Source organism: Xiphophorus hellerii, chromosome 9 (assembly GCF_003331165.1).
Source record: "Xiphophorus hellerii strain 12219 chromosome 9, Xiphophorus_hellerii-4.1, whole genome shotgun sequence".
Taxonomy (NCBI): domain Eukaryota; kingdom Metazoa; phylum Chordata; class Actinopteri; order Cyprinodontiformes; family Poeciliidae; genus Xiphophorus; species Xiphophorus hellerii.
In genome coordinates, this window is record NC_045680.1 from 16,577,998 (window position 1) to 16,591,590 (window position 13,593).

The 13,593-nt window shown below is 36.3% G+C and overlaps 1 protein-coding gene across 1 annotated transcript in view; it reads right to left on the reverse strand.

The window, feature by feature from the left end:
• Window positions 1-13,593, reverse strand: part of trabd2b (TraB domain containing 2B) — a 91,308-nt gene that overhangs the window by 23,702 nt on the left and 54,013 nt on the right. The window lies entirely within an intron of this gene.

Here is a 13,593-nt window from a genome sequence, read left to right on the forward strand (position 1 = left end):
AAGCGTGCCCGTCGGTTTGGGCCCGGCGTTGTCATGCTAGAAATTAGCATCAATGCTAAAGAACGCTGCAATGTAATCAGTAGCATGTGGAGAATCACAAGAACGTTAAGTAAGGTGGCCGTGCACCATTCAGTATGATTTAAAATTTTTGTCAAGGCTTTTATTTTGAAATTTTTGTAAAACTTCATTTCAAAGGGCCAAACTAAATCCATGTATAACAGTCATTGGATAAAATCAGTTATATAATGCTGAAAAGAGCAATAATCTCATGTAAAAATTGTCAAGGCTTTTATTTTGAAATTATTATTATGCTTCATTTCAAAGGTCCAAACTAATCCCATGTATAACAGTCATTGGGTTAAATCAATTATAATGCTCAACAGAGCAATTACCTGATTTAAAAATGTTCAAGGCTTTTATTTTGAAATTTTCAGTATGCTTAATTTTAAAGTTCCAAACTAATCCCATGTGTAACAGTTACTGAGTTAAATCAGTTATATACAGCCCATAGCAGCAAGTAGTTCTAAAGGCCAGTTCAGTCCTGCTCTGTTTCAACTGAGTATTCCACTATAGATAGAACTACAGTGATGCGTATTTGTAGTCCTAATCAGCAGCCAATAGCCTCTTGAGTTCCGTTGCTATGTTAAATAAGTTTCTCACCAAGGTGTAAACTGTTAGTGACAGAGCCTCAGACAGCCTAGAAAATCCTGTCGCATGACTTTGCTCTGAAGCACCGTGACAGAAAACCGTACGATCTAGATAAATTTCGAAAACATTTTACCGGAGCAGACATGCGTATCAATGTCAGGACCGATTTTGATACCAATCGTGCGATATTTGTGGGCGTGATGGCGATTTCAAAATTATTTTGGGGTGAAAAATTGTCTTCATTTCTCACTCTAGCAGAGGGGCACTCAGGAAGATTCACACTCTAATTTTAGGAAAAATGAGAAACTTTGGGTTGCTTAGAGACAAATTGTGGACAAACCGTAATTGGTATCGACGAGCCGTCTTCACTTTCGAAGAGATCACAGACGTATCTACAAAATTAAATTTGAATGGCATTTCTACGTGAATTCGTGACGACACAGAGAATCCTCAAAAATAGAGTATTTCTAGGATTTTTCCCATTGACTTATAATGGGGTTTTTTTCATAGTTTTTTGCGAATTATGTCGCCATGTTAACCCCGAATCCCACCAAAAGTAATAGCTCCAATGGCGTGAATTTTCTGCACGTTTTGATACCTCATTTGTAGGTGTGCACCCAGCGGTATGAGCCGCATTAACGGTTAAGGATGAAAAAAAATTTCGGAAGAAATTTAGCCGGGGCCTGCCAAGGCGCGCCCGTGGGTCTGGGCCCGGCGTTGTCACGCTACAAATCGGCATCGATGCTAAAGAACGCCGCAACGTAATCAGTGGCATGCGGAGAATCGCAAGAACGTTAAGTAAGGCGGACGTGCACCATTCAGTATTATAAAGTAAGTATATCAGCTAAAATCAGCAGAAACGCTAATGTTAGCGTCATTGCTTTCATCAGTATGTGGGAAATCACTAGGATATTTTCTGTAATTGATTTACTCCATTCAGTATACTAAACATTGCTAAAAAGTAAAATAAATAGCTAATAGCTTATTGAAGCTAAAATGCTAACGCTAATGAACCTTGCATTGAACTGTTTAGTAACAGTTCAATGCTCATAAACTGCAGGAAGGCAGTTCATTAGCATTTACCTAATGATTGTCACAAATATAAATTTTCAATAATGCACACACACAACATATTACAGTTTAAAAATATATATTGACCTTATGTTAAAGATTTCTACAAACTTTTTACAGGTAAAGTTTACAATGAACCAAAATTACAACATTTAAAGAATACCATAAATTTAAGAATCTAATGTCTCTGCAATAAAAAGAAATTGCTATCTTTTTTATTTTTAAACAACACCTCATATTGTTAAATAACTGATTTTATGTATTCAAGTTTTAAATATTACATTTGAGTTTGCATGGATGTAAAATTACTGCTCAGTTTAAAAATTACAGTATTTTTAAACTGAGCAGTTTAAAAATATGCTCAGTATTTTTAAACTGCTCAGCTAAACTTTGCTCTTTAGCTCGTTAGCTTGTCGATGTTTCAGTTTTATTCGCTGGGAAAATTATTCTTTGTCTGCTTTGAAGATAAGCAGACAAATAATAAAAAACAAGTTTTGATATTAACTCTCAACTTCATTCACAAAACTTTTTCGTTATTTATTACACAACGAACATGCATTTCACATAAGAACAAAACAATGAGGTGACGTTGCCTGTCCTTGAACACAACGCTGATCCCTCTTCACCCTGTCACCAACTCACACACATCCTCATTGTGTTGTGTTCTGTAAATAAACAAAACACAAGCAAAATCAATAAACTATATGCATATTCCAGTATACTGAGTTTTGGTTTTACATTCATTCTATTTAAATGTAGTTTGTTTGTGCTTACCAATGTTTTCTGGCCGGATGTCAGGCACCGTTTTCCCCTGGTCAGTTCGTCGATGTCTGGTTTTAGTTCTATTCTGTGGCAATCCGCAAAACGGCGTGTAGGTTTTCGTCAGTAATGCGCGATCTGTGCTTGGTCTTGTTTAAAGTCATTATTGAAAACATCTGTTCGCACAGATAGGTGCTTCCAAACGTGGACAAAACACGAGCTGCATGGAGTCGAAGCTGTGGCATCAAATCAGGGGGCAGTAGACGGTAAAAGTCCTCGATTGAAACTTCACGGGACTTCGCTCTTTAGCTTGTTAGCTTGTCGATGTTTCAGTTTTATTCGCTGGGAAAATTAATAATCAGCTTGAGGTGACTCTGCTGCACTCTAGTGGCGAGAAGCCGTAATGTTGGTTGGTAAGAATCGGAAGGCATTATGGGATATGTAGTTTGTAGTCAATTCGTGCTCAAAACCTATTTTAAGTCAATCAATGGGGCTGTAAAACGGTGGTAGGGGGGAGAGGGCCACATAAAATGACGTAGCGGGCCACATGTGGCCCGCGGGCCTTGAGTTTGACACATGTGCAATAGAGGATCTATCTGCTGCTCATGCAAAACAGTCTATTTTAATCCCATGTGTAATAGTCATTGGGTTAAATCAGTTATATAATGCTGAAAACGCAAGTAGTTGATGTAAAAATATTCAAGGCTTTTATTTTGAAATTTTCAGTATGCTTCATTTTAAAGTTCCGAACTAATACCATGTGTAACAGTGCTTTGGATGAAAAAGTCAAATAAAGCCAAAAAGAGCAATTACATGATGTAAAAATATTCAATGCTTTTATTTTGAAATTTTTGTTAAGCTTCATTTCAAAGGGCCAACCTAATCCCATGAATAACAGTCATTGGATAAAATCAGTTATATAATGCTCAAAACAGCAATAGTCTCATGTAAAAATATTCAAGGCTTTTATTTTGAAATTTTCAGTATGCTTAATTTCAGAGGGCCAAACTATTCCCATGTGTAACAGTGCTTTGGATGGAAAAGTCAAATAAAGCCAAAAAGAGCAATTACGTCATGTAAAAATATTCAGGGCTTTTATTTTGAAATTTTCAATATGCTTAATTTTAAAGTTCCAAACTAATCCCATGTGTAACAGTTACTGAGTTAAATCAGTTATATACAGCCCATAGCAGCAAGTAGTTCTAAAGGCCAGTTCTCAGTCCTGATCTGTTTCAACTGAGGATAGATAGAACTACAGCGATGCGTATTTGTAGTCCTAATCAGCAGCCAATAGCCTCTTGAGTTCCGTTGCTATGTTAAATAAGTTTCTCACCAAGGTGTGAACTGTTAGTGAAAGAGCCTGAGAGCCTCAGAAAATCCTGTCGCATGACTTTGCTCTGAAGCACCGTGACAGAAAACCGTACGGTCTAGATAAATTTCGAAAACATTTTACCGGAGCAGACAGGCGTATCAATGTGAGGACCGATTTTGATACTAATCGTGCGATATTTGTGGGCGTGATGGCGATTTCAAAAATGATTTGGGTGGAAAAAGTTGTCTTGATCTCCCACTCTAAGCAGCCAGAGACGCACTCTAACTTTAGGAAAAATGAGAAACTTTGGGTCGCTTAGAGGCAAATTGTGGACAAACCGTAACTGGTATCGACGAGCCGTCTTCACTTTCGAAGAGATCACAGACGTATCTACAAAATGAAATTTGAATGGCATTTCTAGGTGAATTTGTGACGACACAGAAAATCCTCAAAAATAGGGTATTTCTAGGATTTTTCCCATTGACTTATAATGGGGTTTTTTTCATAGTTTTTTGCGAATTATGTCGCCACGTTAAGCCCAAATCCCACCACAAATAATAGCTCCAATGGCGTGAATTTTCTGCACGTTTTGATACCTCATTTGTAGGTGTGCACGCAGCGGTATGAGCCGCATTAACGGTTACGGAAGAAAAATAAAGAATTGGGAGAATAGCAATAGGTTCCTGCCAATGCTTTGCATGGCAGGCCCCAATAAGTGAAAAAGAAAAAAAAAACAGAGGGAGGATGTCACATGTGCTGTCATTATTTATTTCCTATTAAATACTATATTTAGGCTAACTTAAAGCTCAAATGAAGGAATAAGCTAAAAAATGTGTATTTTTTATTCATAGAATTTCTCGATCACAATTCTGATTTAAATTATGCACAACTATAAAGGAAAAAAAAACTTAAACACTATGACTTTCCACCTGCTAAATGGAGTTAGCATGGCCATCGATGACGGCGGATAAACGGTTTTCCTGTAACGGTCAGTTGTTTCTCCATTAACACAATGAGTACAGTGCAGTCATTTTGACAAAATTCCTTAAAACATGTTAGTGTTTAGAGAAACACTACATCTCCCGACAGCCCTGGGTGCATAATATACTGATACTGCAATCACAAATCACAATACTTTATTGTCTTAAACATTACACAGTAGCAATTCAAGGCTTCCCTCAAGTTTCTGATATGGGGTTATTTAACATGCATATCTAGTTTTTAGGAAGCCAAAGCACACAACACATCCAGATGTCCCCCATAAGGAAGACAAACGTAGAAGACTCGTCAGATATGTTTCTGCCTGAATTTGTAATACAACAACTTATTCCCAAAAGGTATTTCCATGTTTCACGTAAAAAGCCTTGGGAAGTTTTTTTTTAAGTTTGCTATTTCCGCCAATCTTTTCCAGCACACTAATTCAAAGAGAGCAGAAGATGTTGCTGGAAAACATGAGTGTCACACCTTGACCACATGTCCAAACCAATTTGTTCAAAAAATTCACATTCCAAACACATCACTTAAGAAATGAAGTCACTGAGCTTTAAGCTGCAGCTCAACACTGATACTGGAGCCGGATAGAAGATTACCCCCTTAGAAAACAATATTCAACAATAAACTCTAGATGCACTACACAAAAATAAAAAGACAACACATTTTTGTTTTTGATCCCATTTTTGATGAGCTGAGCACATCTATAACATTTTCTATATACGCAAAACAATCATTCCTCTCAAATATTGTTCACACATCTCTAAATCTGTGATAGTGAGCATTTCTCCTTTGCATAGATAATCATCCAACATCACAGGTGGTGATGTGCTCCACCTGTGATGTGGCATATCACAGGTCACTATCACAGATTTAGACAGATGTGTTAACAATATTTGGGAGAAATTCTTATTTTGTGTATATAGAAAATGTTTTAAATCTTTGAGTTCAGCTCACAAAAAATGGGAACAAAAATGTTGTGTTTATATTCGTTCAGTGTATGTGTTGGGACCAAACTGTAATAAGAAAATCACTACAATAATTTGCACTGCTTGACCACTAGCTATGTGAAAGTTAAGACTACATGAAGTCAGACAGAGGTGGACAAAATAAAGGGATGGTGGAATCTTTAGAGATGAAAACGACACATATGTGAAGGATTAAGAAAGCAGACATAAGACAGACACTGATAGACAAGCAGAAAGCCAAGTTTTGCTGCAAACAGACTGAAGTGAAGGCTGAGACACAACGGCAGACAAACAGATGCGGAAAAGGGCTGAAAAGGCAACTATGGCCTGAGAGGGGAAGAGTCACAGAGTGACACGCTCTGCAGGCAGGCTCTCTCCCCAACTCATCACCTCGACACCACAATGCCACAAAGGGACCTAAAACAGATGGACCCATGCTGTCTGTACAATTTACTCTCAATGGTTGAAAAAAAGAGAATAACTCTAAAATCCCAGACTTCCAAACCAAAAAAGCTACACTTTTGACAGTGGCTACTATTTTGGCGATAAATATCTGCGAATCATATGACTCTTTCTTTTTGTCTGGAATGTACACAGCCACTTGTGTGTAAGTGCACCGTAAGGAAATTCCAGGGGATGTTTTCAATAAGGATGGGCTGCAGCAGCAGCAAATGAAAACCTGATGAAGAACATCGTGGAACTCCAACAACACATTGTTTGCCCTTGAAGTGCTCCACTATTTAGCACAGATAATTCACATGTGCGTTTGGGTAAAATTACAGATTTTTTTTTTGTGACCCAATGAACTGAGAACACACTGACATATACAACTGAGGCTTATAATGAACAAGGAAAAGTGTTCATTGAGCTTTCATAAAAAGTTTGTAAGCTACATATTTAACTGTTATTATGTGGTAATGCTGTGACAGTTTGTCAAGGAGGAAAGTGTGATGCACTTATTTGGCCTTTTGAACGTTTGGTCATGCTGTAGTGGATTATCCCGATTAGCCCCCATTACATGATCTTAAGAATGAACAGTGGTGACCATAGTGCTGCACAGGATCAGATACAAAGGCCAATAAACAAAGGAGGAACATGGAAAAACTTAAATAAATGCCTGATTAAGATCAGCTTGGTAATGCACAGTGATATTCTAACTAGACAATGTTCAAGATTTCCCAGCTGCTTTCCATGCAGTATCAGGGATCTTTCTTTCACTCCCCATATTGGTGAATAAAGGTACTCTGATCATTGGGTGCAATTTGCCATGGTAGTGAATGGTTGCTTGTGATATAACTTTATATAAAGTGGAATGAACCACTTGGAGTCCAGTAATGTGAATTACACAAAATGTTAAGAGGTGTGGTCTGATGAACTGTTCTACCTCTTCCAATTTTCAACTGTGGTGCTTCTTAAACAAGCCAAGTGTATCAGTCAGCTAGTGTGTTTCATTAGAACATGTAGCCGTGTAAGCTCATCATCCACACAATACACTGCAGGAAGTTGGGCACTTACCTGTGATTTAAGTTATTGTTTGATAAAACTTGATATTGCCTGCTTGTTTAATATGTTCACATTTAAATTGATTCAGAACTTTACTTTTAGCTCATCCAAGTGACCAAAGGTAGCGGGTTCTGTGTAATAGTTTTCTCATCCTAACAAGCATCTGCCTCTTTCTAGATCTAGTGAGAAGCAGGACTTAGCTACCAGTATTCTAGACAGTGTGACATGCACATTTGAGGGGTTCTTTTCTTTTCTTTTTCTTTTTACAACCAGCATTACACTAACGTTTATTTTAGTCTGTAGAATTTATCCTCAAATTTATTTGCCTAAGAGTGTGACATGTTACATTTGAGTTAAGTTTAACTATGGAATTTTCCTTTTTTACCAGTGTTGTCAATTTGTGGATAATCACAAATGTAAAATGTCAATTAAAGTCGTTGACAGAAGCCCAACATTTTAGCCCAAGAGAGACTCCTGGTATATTACTGTCAAATAACTGGGCAAATGTGGCTTAGTAATAGGAATAGTCCTCTTGCAATAATAAAATTGGGGTTTTAATTCCAGATTCCTCCTCCCACTGATCTGCATGTTGGTGTGTGAAGGGGTGAAATTGGGTGAGTGTTACTCTAGCGTAAAGTGCTTTGAGTGGTTCCTACATCAGTGGTGTCCAAAGTTAGTCTTGAAAGGCCAGAATCCTGCATGTTTTAGTTTGATTCAACAAACCTGAATCAAATGATAGTTCATTAGCAAGCCTAGCAGAACTCTGGCATGCTAACAAGGTAGTTAGCATGCCAGCTTTGTTGGAGCAGAGACAAGTCTAAAACTGGCAGGACACCGGCCCATAAGGACTGGATCGGGACACCAATGTCCTACATCATTGTCATGTTTGTTGCCAGTGTGTCTTGGCTTTTTCCTTTCCTCAAAAGCTGCATGTTACCCAGAGTTTTCCATTCTGCACTGCCTTAACTACTAGAAGATGTGCTGCCAGATCTTGAGTCAAGTAACTTAATTTTTTGAAATATACCAAAAGTGACTATTGACTTCCAAATTGTCCCTTTCCATTTACTGTTTGCTTTAATAATGACAGCTAAGTGAAAACAAAGCCCTTTCAACATGTCTTAGACACATTTATATATTATGCAAATTTTTATTCTGTAGATCAGAATAAAAATTTCACTTGTAAGCTAATTTTACAAAATATTTATAAATAAGAAGAAAGCTGTTTATCTTGATATGAAATGCAGCAACTCTGAATGAATTGGACATCATCAAAACAATGCACTCTAGTTGTATACGGTACAATAATTTGCTGCATATCCACTTTTAAGCTAAAAGCTTTTTAATGAGTCACCTGGTTAGGGTTCAATTCCACATTGCTTGTCATTTTCCATACATTCAGCAAAACAAATGGGAACAAAGTGCGCTACTGTAATAAGCTGCAAGCAACAAAAAGTCTTAAACTCCAACTTACTCCCAGTGTTTTTTTTCCCCTAATTTCCTAGTTATTTGTAGAAAGAACACCGTTTCATCTGTTAAAATCAATGTTTGTAAATTTGTGAAAAAAGAACCAAAGTTGAAAAAGAGAAGAAAAAAAATCAGAGAAAGAGACGCTCAAAAGATGACATGAAAGACTGACAAAAAGAAAGATGATGCAAAACTTTAACAAGGTAAATCGAGTTCATTCAAAGCATCTTACTCAAAAAAATAATAATTATGTCGCTACAATTACTCAAAACTTCAACGCATTCTCTAATAGAAATGAAAACAGCACCTTTTGAACATCCGTAGCAATGAGAGATGAAGCTCCTGTATGCTGCATAAAGAACACAGAGCTATTTGAGTCAGAATTTTAAAACAGTTGAAAATATGTTACTTTAGGGCTTTCTTTTGTGTCTTATGTTGAAAGTCATGTTTAATTGACCTCTTTTGTAAAAGTAAATCTTCAAAGTTTTTTGCCACATTTTTGTCTCAAAACACATGATATAACACGCTCATTGGTCAGAATGCCCACAGATTAATAAATTTGACTTAACATATTTATTCCACCATCACAAGCAGAGCACATAGCGCAGGGATACTTAGAATGTGTACTTTAATCAGAACACAAAATTAGCTGCTGGATAGAGTAACAGAACTCCAGTCCAAAAACCACAAAAAGCTTTGGGAGCAAAACAGTCCAAAGGAAAGAAACAGAATTTTTTTTATTAATCACTGTTGCTGTTAATAGCCTGAACTCAGTAACTGCTAATTCTTTTTTTTTTCTTTGCAAAAGAAGGGGTTCCTTTCCTTTAATCTGGCTTATTAGAAAATTAGTGTTAAGCTTTGAGTTTATTCACCATTAACTGATCTTTGATGTTAAGCGCAAACTCATATAAAGCAACTGAGCTCTATAAAAATCTTTGACTGTTTTTCCACTGCCGGACACTGATAAATGCTCTAATATATACGTATATATACAGGTGCATGTATATATATATATATATATACAGTACAGACCAAAAGTTTGGACACACTTTCTCATTGAATTCAATGAGAAAGTGTGTCCAAACTTTTGGTCTGTACTGAATATTGGCAGTAGATGTCTTTCATTACTGTAGACTGATGCGTATTACACTTGGCTTCAGCCTGTTCCTTTTCTGATAAATAATTAGTTTTTTAAGTAGTATTTATTTTTGTTTACTTTTTGTGTAATGTTGTAAATTTACCAAAATAAAGTTAGTCTGAATCTGAAATTCAAAAAATACTGCATTGATCCCAAAGGAATATTAAATGTTTTTGTAACACATATTATGCAAAGTTCTTCAAAAGGTTGTTGTCTTCTGAATGGAGCCAAATATAGACTTTGATGATGTCTGTAGCGTTTTTATTTCTGTTATTAATATTACTGAACATATAGGTGAAATAACATCAACAACATAACCATGTATATTGTGTTAAGCTCTAAACCAAGAAGAAAATGCAGATTTCTCCAAAGTACAGGAAAGAGCAGAATGCAAGGTGCTGAGGTGAGCAGAGAAGAGATTTATCTGCTTGAATCACTTTATAGACGTAGTATATATCTTTATTAGTTATTGAAAAAAGTTCATCCATTCGAGCTGCTACAGCTTGGTAACTTTCAGAACTTTGACTTGAAATCTGTATATTTAAAAGACCTGTTTTTCTTCTAAAGTTAGTGGTTGAAAGCAATCGCCAATACAAGGCCCATCAATATGGACGTAATGCAGAAATGTACTGAAAAACGAAGTAGTAACCAGAAACTTGGAAGTCTACACCAGGAAACACATCTACAATAAAAATATTATGTAATCCATATTATGACTATTTTAAAGTCAGCCATAAAGTTCCCTATAAAGCTTTGTTCTCAGCTAAACAGACATGCCATCTAACGTGATCTGAGATCCTACTATAAAGATTTAATGTTATATGATCACCATTATTCTTCGCTCACTTTTGCCCTGAAAATGCCTGTTATCCGTCTCCCTCGACTCTATTTATTTTAAAGTCTGCATAACCCTTACCCACCCAAAGCTTCACCTCTTTATATCCCTTTGTTACTAAGAATGTTCTCTGTTGTGAAATTATTAGAGGAAAGTCTTTTAAAATATAACAGCAACCATCGCCACTCTAAGAACAAGGTCCAAAAATGTTGAAGGAGAGACATAAGAAAAGCCAGATTCTGGGGAGTCTGGGTCACATAATACAAACAGGCATCACTGGATGATAAAATTTCACTGCTGGCTATGGCCAGTGGGAAAGTGGGACCAGTAGGGACATTTACAAGACTATAAAGACGTGTGTCAGCGATCTGGACTGAGAAAAGAGACGTTAGAGAAAGGAAGTGATTTGGGATTAAAATGTGGGAGAGATTTCTGAGGATTTTTATCTGTTTTGATTTAAAACTTGAAACTTGTTAAAAACAACTTGCTTTTTGTTGTTTTTAACAAGTTTAATTTTTCAAGAGTTATAAAATGTGGTCATATGTGGAATTTAAACTCTTCTTTTATTTTGCAGTACTCGTAGCTCTGATTTCTGTAGATGTGTAAAGGTTTCATGTGATAAATTATTTGCTTATATTTGAATATATTTTTGTTACATAATGTCGTAATATTACATAAACTCATTAATAAGCATTTCCTCAAATTACATTAATCTGATTATTGTTTTAAAAGAGTCTTGGTACCCAGATGAACTCCAACTGTTCTAATTCAAACACAAATTTCACGTTGTTACATGGATATTAGAGCAACTGTGTATATCATGAAATACACACTCAAATGTGAGCAGCACTGTGTTATACACCTTTGAATGCACCTCTTTGTGTTTGCATGTGTGTAAGCACATGTGTGTGAGCTCAATCAGCAGGCATAGCGTAATGTAATGGTTCCTATCACTTCACACTAGCTGTCAGTCTTGTCACATGCAGTGACTACAACCTGCAGGTGACCCAACACACACGTTCACATCTAAAGCATGCGGTTGGATGCACTGTAGTTTTCCAGAGTGCTCAAAATGGAGTCGGTGGAAAACTTCTCAAAGTCTGCGCCTTTGCTGAGGAAGAAAACTTGTAACTGAAAACTGACTGAACTATTTAAAACATGCAATACGCAAAAGTCGAACTGGTAATGTGAAAATGTTGTCATTTACAATATATTTGAAGACCCAAACAACTTAATCATTTTTAATTTTATTCAACCTAATGACAAACATACAAAAAAAGAAGCAAGGGAAACGACAAAAACCTAAAGGAACAAGGTTAAGCGCAACGTTATTTAGATTTAAATTGAATTTATTAAAATATTATTTTCTAAATGAAGATTAATCTGACAGTAACTCTGTGGAAGGGTCTGAATCTTAGGGTGAATACACACCATCCATGTAGAGTCTGCTTTAATCAAACTCCAATTCATTTGTCTAGAAGGTCAGGGTCATTTGGGGAAGTGTGAATGTGCAATCAACTCTGATGTGGACCAAAAAAAAGCAAACTCTGGTCTCAGTTCGGTTGAAGTGAACTCCCGCGCAGTTTGTGAATGCAAGTGGACCAGAGACCGCTCCAAAAGCAGGAAGCTAACTATAGTGCAGCACATTCTGGTCAATATATTATCCTCTGCTCTGCGGGTTAGCGGAGGTGTTGCCATGACAACGAGTTTGCGTAAATCTGACACAGAAAGCGAAGAAGAGCAGAATATAAGTGGTTTAAAGTTTTCAACACCTGTTCATCATTTTATTTTCTCTTTGCTGTGGCACACTGCAGCCACTGTCATTTTTAAACCCTTTAATAAACGACGACTAATTGCCTTGTTTGTTTGTAGAATATGGGGATACTCATAACAATCATCAAATAGGATGAAATATTGTCATAGTATAGGGACCACGGCTTGTTAAATTTTAACAAACTAATTTTAATAACAACGATTATGTAAAATTAAATTCTTGACCAGCATAAAAGACATTTTCTTAGTCTTCTCTAGCAATTTTTTGACAAAAAAACTATTTATAGATTCATATCCAGGGAATCTACATATTTTACATATCAAAACATCAGCACTTTTCTCAGCTTCAATTTAAGCCACATTTTATAGGAATCATGCATGAAAGAAGGACGCTTCTTAGAAAAAACAAGTCTGGTCCAAAATAAAAATGGAAATTTTATTTTAAACTAGACTTGTTTTTGGTTTACAAGTTTCATTTTATGTTTCCTATTTTGGTTCCTGGTTTGTTGAGTTGTTTTGGTAGCTTCATTTCATTCTAGTTTATCATATTTTGTGTTACTTTTTATATCTTAGTTAGATCTTGTTCCTGTTTTCTTTTAGTTCAGTTTTTCTTAGTGTTTCTAGTTTTTATAGTTACAAGTATGAATGGTTTTGGGCCTAGCTTTATCTAAAATACAAAATAACTAAATTTGTTTCATTTGTAATGAATCCAGTCACATTCCACCCAAACCAGTGTCACTTTCAATTCAAATAATTCATTTTAATAACTTGCAAAATACTTCAGATTCACTCTATGTTTCTTAACCTTAAGTTTCAAAGGCCTTTTAGTTATAAACTAAAACGGCCTCCAGACTACCAACTGACAATTAGCTGTTTCATAAATTTGGTGCGTTTCTTTATTTATTCACATAACACACATTTATGTGGCATTACTTCCATCCATCCTCCTGTTACACCCAAAGTACAAGCCTAATGCGTACTTGCAGTGTTTAGTTACGTCTGTGACGACACACACTTAGCAGCTGGATCGCGCAACAGTCCAAAAATCACAAAAGGAACTGGGAGCAACAAACCCAAAGGAAGGAACCAGGCATTCTGCGGTAATAATACGCTGTGGCACACACTGTATGCA